This window comes from Tupaia chinensis, unplaced genomic scaffold, assembly GCF_000334495.1.
Source record: "Tupaia chinensis unplaced genomic scaffold, TupChi_1.0 Scaffold000263_1, whole genome shotgun sequence".
Taxonomy (NCBI): domain Eukaryota; kingdom Metazoa; phylum Chordata; class Mammalia; order Scandentia; family Tupaiidae; genus Tupaia; species Tupaia belangeri.
In genome coordinates this window covers 1,341,589-1,352,187 of record NW_006159743.1, presented here as the reverse complement: position 1 = coordinate 1,352,187, position 10,599 = coordinate 1,341,589, and the positions used below count along the sequence as shown (strand labels likewise).

The following is a 10,599-nucleotide window of genomic DNA, read 5'->3' as shown; positions in this document are numbered from 1 at the left end:
TCCCGGGCGCCCCCCGGCTTCAAGTTTTTTTTTTTTTTTTTTTTTTGGAGAGATTTTTGTTATAGGGTGCATGCGCTCACCAGACAGACAGAGAGAGACAGAGAGACAGAAAGCGAGAAATCACCCCCCAGGGGGGATGGTCACGCCGCAATCCCTTCTCCTCCATTCTCCTCTCGGGATCTTGGGCATGCACGCACACGCGTGAGTTTTAAGCCATCAGGTCCGGGATGCGAACCACAGTCGACTACGTGGGAATCCAGTGACATAGCCATTACGCTAACTGCTGGTTGCCATGTGCTTCAGATTCTTTACTGTGAACTCTGGGATACCACTTCTGCTACTCCATCAGTTCCAAGGAACACACCTCAGGCTCAGTGACGCAGCAGTTCTGGCTTCCACGGACCACTGCCTCCCTGGGGTAACCTCTTCCCTCAGCTTCCAGGATACCCACTCCCCTGGCTGGCTTCCTACCCTAACGGGCACCTTTGGTCTCCTCTGTGATCTCGAAGTTTCTCCGAGCGCTGTCCAGTCGCTTCCCCTTCTTCCTCTACCTGGAAGAGCTTGTCCAATCTGTTACTTTAAATGCCATCCACATGATGTAGACTTCCATATTTACACCCAGCAACGCTCTCTCCTGAATGGACTCTCTTGTTTGAGCTCTTCCTTGAAACTCCACCCATGTTTAATAGTTTGTAAAGCCTGCCTTCCCCCTTCTCTACGTCCAATGCACTGCTCTGTACACACGTATCCAGACGCCTCAGCTGCAATCCCCAGTCCGTTTGGTGGTTCTGCCCCCTGTCTGCAGAATCACCAGAGGATTTTTAAAAGATTTCAGTGCCTGCCTCCCAGTCCTGGACATCCTGGTTTTAATTGGTATGAGATGTGAACTGAATATTGGGGGGTGGGGGGAGGCTGTTTTGCATTTGCCAGCGGGAACATGCACTCCCTGGTGAGAGAGAGAGAGAGAAAGAGAGAGAGAGAGAGGAAGTGAGAAAGAACACACACCCCCACTCCACCCAGGTGGCATGGTCACACCATAATCCTTTCTCCTCCATCTCTTCCCGCTTTTGGAATTTTGGACACACATGCACACACGTGTTTCTCAGGTCGCCGGGTCTGGGACTCAAACTGCAAGGTAGGCTGGGATCCATCCGCCTTAACCACCACGCCACCTGCTGTCCAGACTTTAGGGTTTTGATAAGCTTCCCAGTGATTCTAATGTGCAGCAATGTGTCGGAACCACATGTTTCATTTTCTTCTTTTCTTTTCAGCTCTCACGTCCTGTTTATCAGGCTGGAAGAGCTTGTCCAATCTGTTACTTTAAATGCCATCCACATGATGTAGACTTCCATATTTACACCCAGCAACGCTCTCTCCTGAATGGACTCTCTTGTTTGAGCTCTTCCTTGAAACTCCACCCATGTTTAATAGTTTGTAAAGCCTGCCTTCCCCCTTCTCTACGTCCAATGCACTGCTCTGTACACACGTATCCAGACGCCTCAGCTGCAATCCCCAGTCCGTTTGGTGGTTCTGCCCCCTGTCTGCAGAATCACCAGAGGATTTTTAAAAGATTTCAGTGCCTGCCTCCCAGTCCTGGACATCCTGGTTTTAATTGGTATGAGATGTGAACTGAATATTGGGGGGTGGGGGGAGGCTGTTTTGCATTTGCCAGCGGGAACATGCACTCCCTGGTGAGAGAGAGAGAGAGAAAGAGAGAGAGAGAGAGGAAGTGAGAAAGAACACACACCCCCACTCCACCCAGGTGGCATGGTCACACCATAATCCTTTCTCCTCCATCTCTTCCCGCTTTTGGAATTTTGGACACACATGCACACACGTGTTTCTCAGGTCGCCGGGTCTGGGACTCAAACTGCAAGGTAGGCTGGGATCCATCCGCCTTAACCACCACGCCACCTGCTGTCCAGACTTTAGGGTTTTGATAAGCTTCCCAGTGATTCTAATGTGCAGCAATGTGTCGGAACCACATGTTTCATTTTCTTCTTTTCTTTTCAGCTCTCACGTCCTGTTTATCAGGCCTTCCTGGGAACACGTCATGGAGTGGGCCCCTCGCTCCCTGGTCCAGGCATTGTCGTCTCTCATGGACAGCTGCAGCAGCTTCCCAGTTCTCCACAGGGGAGCAGGAGGGTAACTTGAAAGCACAGCTCATCGCTTGCCTGCTTCAAAGCCTTAGGGAATTTCCCTTGCTCTCCAGGTAAAACCTAACTTTTCTTCCAACCTACCACTGCCTAAAAACGTCTTGCCCCCTCCTTCCCCTACTTTCCCTCCCTTCCTCTCTACACCGGGGCTTCCTTCCTGGCCTGGAACATTCTTCACTCAATAGGTGTTAATCGTCTCATCTACCCTACTGTGTGTTTCTCTAGCTCTTTGGGTGTCTGGTTCTTTTACCTCTCAGCACAAATGTCACGTCTTTAAAGAGAGATTTGACCACTCTAGTAAATGTGTCCTTCCTTGTCACCTCCCATAATTGAGATCGGTCTTTATTGGTCTTCCCTGCAAGAAAGCTTCGCCAAGATCTGGACTTGCTTAGTACTATTCACCCTGGCAAATGACAGTGTATCTAATACCTAGTATTCGTCCAATTAATACTTGTTAGAAAAAAGAAACAAGTCAATGAGTAAGGCAACAACCTTGACTACATAAACTTTTCCTTGGGCAGTACCCTTAAGATCAAATAATAACAGCAATATTAATACAAAGTACAAAGTACTGATATTAGCAACTGAATTAAATTGCGAGGAAAAGTCTGGCTTAGCCAGGATGCATTAGCAGGTCTTAGGTAGCTTAGTTGCCTACTTTGCCAATAGAAATACTGTTTTGTTTTCTTATGATTATTAAAGTCTTTCCAAAGAATGAGTTAGTTGATGAATGGTTACCACTATAATTTGTTACCTATTTGGAAGAGAAAAAGTTTGAGCTCTCCCTCAAATCAAATGCAAAAATAAAAGTTAGGCATATTAAAAAATAATAATAATTAAAAAATAAAAAAACAAGCAAACAAAAAAAACTGGTAGAAGTAGAAAATGTAGAATTTTTAAAAATAATTTAACATCTCATTCTAAATATAACAAAATCTAGAAGCTATGAAAATGACGGACAGAGCTTAACATAAAAATTTAAGACTTCAAAAAGATAACAGACAACTTGGGAGAAAAATCTACAATATAGTTAAACAGGTAAAAGTTTATTATATGTGTATAATACCTGCAGAGAGCTCAAAACTATTAATAAGAAAAAGAGACCCGGGACGAGCAGATGGTATAACAGTTATGCTGTTGGACTCCCATATGGCTAACGATGGTTCGAATTCTGGACCCAGAGGCCTGAAATTCAGGCTGGGCGTGTGTGCATGCACCTAAAATCCTGAGAGGAGAGTGGAGAAGGGATTGTGGGATGGCCATCCCCCCAGGGAGTGATTTATCTGTTTCCGACTGTCTTTATCTCTCCAGCAAGCACATGTACCCTATAGCAAAAATCTCTCTAAAAAATAAGAAAAGGAGGGGCTGGCAGGTGGTGTGGTGGTTAAAATGCTGTACTTCCACATGGCTGACCATGAGTCAAGTCCCAGACCTGGCAGCTTGCTTTCTCACTTTCCCTTTCTCTCTCTGTCTCTCTTTGGTCAAATTAAAATAATAATAATAACAATAGCAACAACAGCAAATGGAATTAAGTAAACTATTTTTTAAAAATAAAAATATATAATAATAAAAGAAGGATCTGAAAAAGTCAGTGAACAAACATTTAATGATAGAAATTCACGAAGAATCATATTGGTGGACATCTATCTTAATTTTTACATATAAAAAATGAAAAAACAAAAAAAGCACCTGGCCCATAGCTTTGTAGTTAGGCCAACCAGATCCCAAAAGTCTGACCACAGTTCAAATCTCAGCCACAGTGGCTTGAAAAACATGCTGGGCACATGGGAATGCCCCAAATCCTGCCAGGTAGAAAAAATGGAGATGGGATTACAGCATGACCACGCTCCCTTTCTTCCTGTCTCTCCTGTGGTAAAAGTACTTTAAGATGATATGTTATCTATGAAGAAAACGTCTACAGATTTATACGAGAAATTTAGAGATTTTAAAATAAATGATTAGAAAGATGGTTACAAAAATGTTGATTGCAGCCCTGAGGATGACTTGAAGATGCCCACAACATAGTGCTCATTTTTTTTTTCCAGTTTTTTCTATAGGGTGCATGAGTTCACCAGAGAGGGAAAGACATGTGTGGGGAGGAAGAAATACCCTCCAGGGGGATGGCCACCTCACAATTCCTTCTCCTCCAACCTCCTCCTGGGATTTTGAGCACACGTGCACACATGCCTGGAGTATTTTCCAAGTTGCCAGGTCTGGTCTCGAACCACACAGTCAGTCAAGTGTGATCCAGTCACCTTAACCACCGTACCACCTGACTGGTCCTATATTATTAAATATTTTTTTAAGTTACAAAATATATATATTAAGATCCCATTTTCCAAAGCTGTCAGAATTTGTATATGTATATTTTACAAAGACTGTAAGTGGGACTAGGCTGTGGGCTGCTGGTTGGGTGGCTCACTATCGCACAGCTGACTGCAGTTCGAGTGCTGGACCCAGCTTGAAAAATACGCTGGGCACATGTACACATACCTAAAATCCCCAAAAGAAGGAGAAATGGAGGAGAAGGAATCACAGCGTGATCATATCCCATCCAGGGGTGCTATCTCATTTCCCCCACGCTCTTTCTGACAAACACACATGCCCTCTGTGGGTGGGGCGGGGGGGGGGGCTACAAATGCATAAACCAACTAATCAAACTAAACCAAACCAAACCCCAACACATCTTGGTCATCTCTGTGACATGGTATTAAAGATAATCTTATTCATCAAGTTTTCCATATTTTCTTCATTTTTGGTGATTGGTGTAGAAATTCCTGAGTTATCATTATGAGTAAAATAAGCTCTTTCAAAAACAGCCTGCTATGTATTAGGTAATCAGAGGCTCCTTGCCCTTGGTTTGCGTGGTGGATGGGAGGAAGAGAACGGGAAGTGATAAATACAGAGACTGTAACTCAGTGAGTTTACAATGGTGACCATGTTGGCCCTGGGATGGATCCAGCAATGGAAGACACTGGTCCAATCCTAACAACTCCCATACCATCTTTTTCTAGCATAGTTCTTACGGTGAAGTAATGTCCTTGTGATCTGCTAGTCTCAGAAGACAGAACAAAAAAATAATGTCCCGTCTGCTGAGGCTATGGAATGGCTGGGTTCCAACTAAAGGCAACTGAGAATGAAGAAGGAAAGAAAGACATGACAAAAGGAAGAAAAGAGAGAAAAGAAAGAAAAGAAAAGCTGGTAGGAAGAAGGAAAGAAAGAGAGGATAAAAAGGAAACTTTGGTCACTTCCTCAGCCCAGCTCTCAGAAGATGGATGACGTGGTCATTCTAATCCTAAGAAGCACTCAGAAGGAACACCAGAAGGGTTTGTTTTGCACGGAAGCCACCCATGAAAGATGAACTGCAAACTGTTCAGGAATTTCCCGAAAGACAACCCGTGCCCCCAGCTTCCTGTAAAATCATCTCCAGTCACCACCCTGCAGCCTCAGACCACCAGGAAAGCACTAGGGCTCCACATCTAAAGTGCTGGTATGGAACAAGCCACGCTCCTTTAGAAAACACTGAAGAATCAACTCTCTGGGGCAGAAATAAGTAAAGGGAAACTGGTGCTTTGCAATTCTGGGTCTCAAGTGTGGCTAAAGCTAGGCAAGATGGCTGGAATTACGGCACTTCCTGATATTTTTCTTCTCTACCATTTTCAGGAAGTGCTCAATTTAATAGGGTCATGCTGATGACTCACCCTAAATAAAAGGAAGTTATTAAGAAATAATCATTTCCGGGACTAGCAGATGGCATAATGGTTATGTTGTGGAACTCCCACGTGGTCGACAGCAGTTCAAGTCCTAGGCGGAATGGCTTAAAACCTCCGCCGGGTGCATGTGCGTGCCCAAGATCCCAAGAGGAAGATGGGGGAGAAGGGATTGCGGTGTGGATATCCCCCCCCCCGGGGGGGTGATTTCTCATTTTCTGTCTCTTTGTCTCTCTCTGCCTCTCTGGTGAGCACATGCGTCCTATAGCAAAAATGTCTCTTAAAAAACAAAGGAAAGAAAGAAAGAAAATAATAATCATTTCCATCAAAGAAATGAGTTTGTTTACCTTAACTTTAGACAAATCCACCCCAATGTCATATTGATGGATATCTAAATAAATCCCCGCTTTGGCAAATCACTCTAGTTCCTGGTATAGGTGGTATGAGTCTTCCTTTTTTAAATAATTATTTTATTTAACTTTATGTTTTAATTTGACCAGAGAAGGACAGAGTAAGAGAGAGAGAAAGCAGGAAAACAAGCCTCCAGGTCCGGGACCTTGGTCAGCCATGTGGGAGTCCAGTGCCCTTAACCACCACACCACCTGCCAGCCCTAACCTGATGGTGTGATTATTTCTTATAGCCCACCACTAAAACCAGGAGTCTTCAGGACCACCAGATGATATAATGCTTAAGTTGCTGGACTCCCACATAGTCGATCACTGTTCAAATCCTGGACCCGGTGGCTTAAACTCACACCGGGTGCGTGAGCATGCGTGCCCAAGATCCCAAGAGGAGAATGGAGGAGAAGGGACTGCAGTATGGCCATCCCCCCTGTGGGGTGATTTCTCACTTTCTTTCTCTTTGTCTCTCCAGTAAGTGCACATGCTCTATAGCAAAAATCTCTCTAAAAAAAAATAAAACTAGGAGTCTTTTAGAATTTTCACCAAAGAAAGTTTTCCAGAATCTTCATCTTCATAACTCACCAATTATTGCCTAGCTTAAATCACTGAGATAAATTTAAGGGAGAAAAAAAAAACAAAAACGAAGTATAGCCTTCAAAGAAAAAGAAAGCAAGCAGCTCACCTAACTGAGGGGAAAGGATTATGGACAACAGACCCCAAAGTAGGCTCCTCATACCAGGAAAAAAGGGGACCTGAGGCCTAAACTCAAAGCTACAACACTTAGCTGGGAAAACAAAAAAGAAAAACAACCCAGATGATTGTCAAGGCAAATGATTGTCAAAGCAAACCAACCAACCAAAAACATGACTTCAAACATTTGCCATTGAACAGAATATGTAAAGAAAATGACGTCTAGGTAGTAAACTATTTAAATTTTTTTCTTTTTTTATTGTATTTCTTATTTATATTTAATCATGGTACATCTTTATAGTACAAAGCAGCTATGCAGTGCATGCCAGTCAAATCAAAGATAGTACCAAATACATCTTCCTCAACAGGTAACTCTCCATTCTGTGTCTGCTAAATGATTTTTGTCCTGAGCCCCTCTTACCCACCTCCAAGAAGTCCAAGTTCTTAACATGTGAGGAAAGGGGTCACTGAACAGGAAGTTAACTTTTCAGAACTGACATGTGAAATTCAGTCTAGCCCTCAGCTAAAGAGAACAACCCAGTTTCAGTTAAAAGTCCACTTTTAACTTCTACAGTCAAAAGAGTATTCTTTGGGCCCTATTTTTACTTTGAGAACTGTAGCCACAAGAAGCCACCTGTTTTTCCACCAAGTGTTCAGAACTCTCTTACTCTGGGTTTCACCTAACGGATACCTAACCAGAGATTAGCTTGTGAATGGGGTCATTCCTGACTTTCAGTTCTGAATTCTCCACCAGGCTCTTGAAAATGGGTCTCCTAACTCTTATTTGCTCTATTAACATATTTTATATGTATTCCTTGATTTTAAAACAAGAATACTTTTTTTAGAAAGATTTTTGCCATGGGGTGTGTGGCTTGCTGGAGAGACAGAAAGACATAAAGCAAGAAATCACCCTCCCCAGGAGGGATGGCCATGCACAATCCCTTCTCCTCTATTCTCCTCTCAGGATTTGGGCACACACATATATGTGCTCGGAATGAATTTTAAGCCATTGGCTCTGGGACTCAAACCACAGTCACACTCAGAGTCCAGTGACGTAACCATTATACCATCTGCTGGTCCCAAAACAAGAACACTTCTGATACACTTTTCCTTGGGAGAAAATAACCTGACCACCTCAAGTGGTCTTGATTCGATCAGGATTCACCGAGATTTTAGTACAGGAAATTAAATAAAATTGGCATTGTGATGGCGTCTGATAGAAATGGTCAGCAAAAGTGTAGAAAATGTGCCTGTTTTAAAAGGGGCCAGGCCACCAAACCTGGAAAATTTGCTCAAGGAGACGGGTGTGTGAACGCTCATACCAACAAGAGCGTGATCTTTCCTAAGGCAGGAAGAGGTAGATGGGCTGAATCTGAAGCGACTTCTGACTCAATAGAAGAAGCTACCAGATTGTCCAAAACATGTGCTGTTTGGTTTGCACATCACAAAGGTGGTGAGCAGTTCCTGAAAGTGTAAAGACTACATCCCATTTTGGGGGAGAACTGTGTACTTGGCCCCTCCTACATAAAATTGCAAAATTTTCATCCTGACACCTGCAGACCACCTCTCCCATCTCTTTCCTACAGTATCAGTGGGCTAACGCACGCAATCTTCTGCTTCCGCTAGTCCCGCACAGACACGTGCACACCGAAGTGCGTGGTCTTTCAATGAGGTCTTTGAAGATACTCATTGGCTGCGATAAAACTCTTCAAGGCCTGAAGGAAGGGTGCTAAGAAAATACTGCAATCGGGATAAAAATAGAAAGCTTACACACCGTCTACCATGGGTACAAGCCTACCGATCAGCCCCAGCAGAGGAGGGTAAATAAACCCAGGGTTCCTTCTCCCTGTGTTTTAGTACAGTACACTCAAGGCTGAGGCACATGGAAGGAGTAGTAAGTTCTCTGGTCCATTAAAAATGGATACTTGGATCCTCTTGTATATGAACAAGTATCTGTTTTAAAAAGCTGCACCTAAGTTATGCTTTCTAAATTGGTCTTTCAAAAGTCTAAAAAACAGGGACCAGCAGTTAGCGTAATGGCATGTTGCTGGACTCCCATGTAGTCGCCCACGGTTCGAGTCCCAGACCTGGCGGCTTAAACTCAAGCTGGGCGCGTGTGCCCAAGATCCCCAGAGGAGAACGGAGGAGAAGGGATTGTGGCGTGGCCATGCCCCCTGGGGGGTGATTTCTCGCTTTCTGTCTCTCTGTGTCTTTCCGCGTGGTCTTTCAATGAGGTCTTTGAAGATACTCATTGGCTGCGATAAAACTCTTCAAGGCCTGAAGGAAGGGTGCTAAGAAAATACTGCAATCGGGATAAAAATAGAAAGCTTACACACCGTCTACCATGGGTACAAGCCTACCGATCAGCCCCAGCAGAGGAGGGTAAATAAACCCAGGGTTCCTTCTCCCTGTGTTTTAGTACAGTACACTCAAGGCTGAGGCACATGGAAGGAGTAGTAAGTTCTCTGGTCCATTAAAAATGGATACTTGGATCCTCTTGTATATGAACAAGTATCTGTTTTAAAAAGCTGCACCTAAGTTATGCTTTCTAAATTGGTCTTTCAAAAGTCTAAAAAACAGGGACCAGCAGTTAGCGTAATGGCATGTTGCTGGACTCCCATGTAGTCGCCCACGGTTCGAGTCCCAGACCTGGCGGCTTAAACTCAAGCTGGGCGCGTGTGCCCAAGATCCCCAGAGGAGAACGGAGGAGAAGGGATTGTGGCGTGGCCATGCCCCCTGGGGGGTGATTTCTCGCTTTCTGTCTCTCTGTGTCTTTCCGGCGAGCTCACGCGCCCTATAGCAAAAAGAAGAAGAAAAAAAGTCTAAAAAAACAGACTCCACTTAAATACGTTTCTAGATAGCCACCAGACATCAAATAAATCCTCACGAATTCTGGCTTTCCTTGCTGGCTTTTAGTTGATTTACAATATTGAAAGCATCATGCAGGAAAGGCAGGACGGTCTCAGTACGATTTTTAAGGAAGTTTCTCTGCCCACCCCTGTATTTGTTTTGTGAGCAGGGAAGCGGGGAGCCAAGGCCCCTGTGTACTCACCACGTCCACCCCTGCCCAACGCCGCTGCTGGGAGGTTGGAGCTCTGACCACAGAGGAGGGCCCCCTGAGAGCACCATCTCCCGAACTGAACGCCTTTTCATAAAGGCAGAGGAACTGGGGTAAACCGCACTGTGACCCTCCCACCTGGGAAGAAGGCCTATTTGTTCCGGAAGGCAAAGCCTGGCCCGTTTAACCAATTGCAAGCAGTTAATATAAGCGGCAAAAAAAAGAAAAAAAAAGAAAGAAAGAAAGGAAAAAAGTTCGTCTCTAACGGTAAAGCTAGTCAGGCGGATTTTTCCAGAGTCCCGGATCCTAAAAGATGTTACCTGGATGATTCCTCACCTGTCAGTTAACCTGAAAACACCTGATCCTCTCTCTGGGGTGCTTGCCTGGGGAAAACGATAAGGCTGCCGGGTCGTGCCTCCACCTTCAAAACTTTCCATGGCTCGCGGGGTCAGGCGCGTTCATTACTGCCTGCCGGAAACGCGCCCCTGAGCTGGGGCCCTTCCAGGAGGGACCCGCGGTCTTCCCCTTCCTGCCGCCCGCCTGGCGTGTGCGGGTCCCGGGGCAGAGCAGGCGCGGCGGGGGG

General features: G+C 44.8%; 1 protein-coding gene across 1 annotated transcript in view; it reads right to left on the bottom strand.

The window, feature by feature from the left end:
* MCOLN2 (mucolipin TRP cation channel 2) overlaps positions 1-10,599 on the bottom strand; it is a 78,806-nt gene that overhangs the window by 67,831 nt on the left and 376 nt on the right.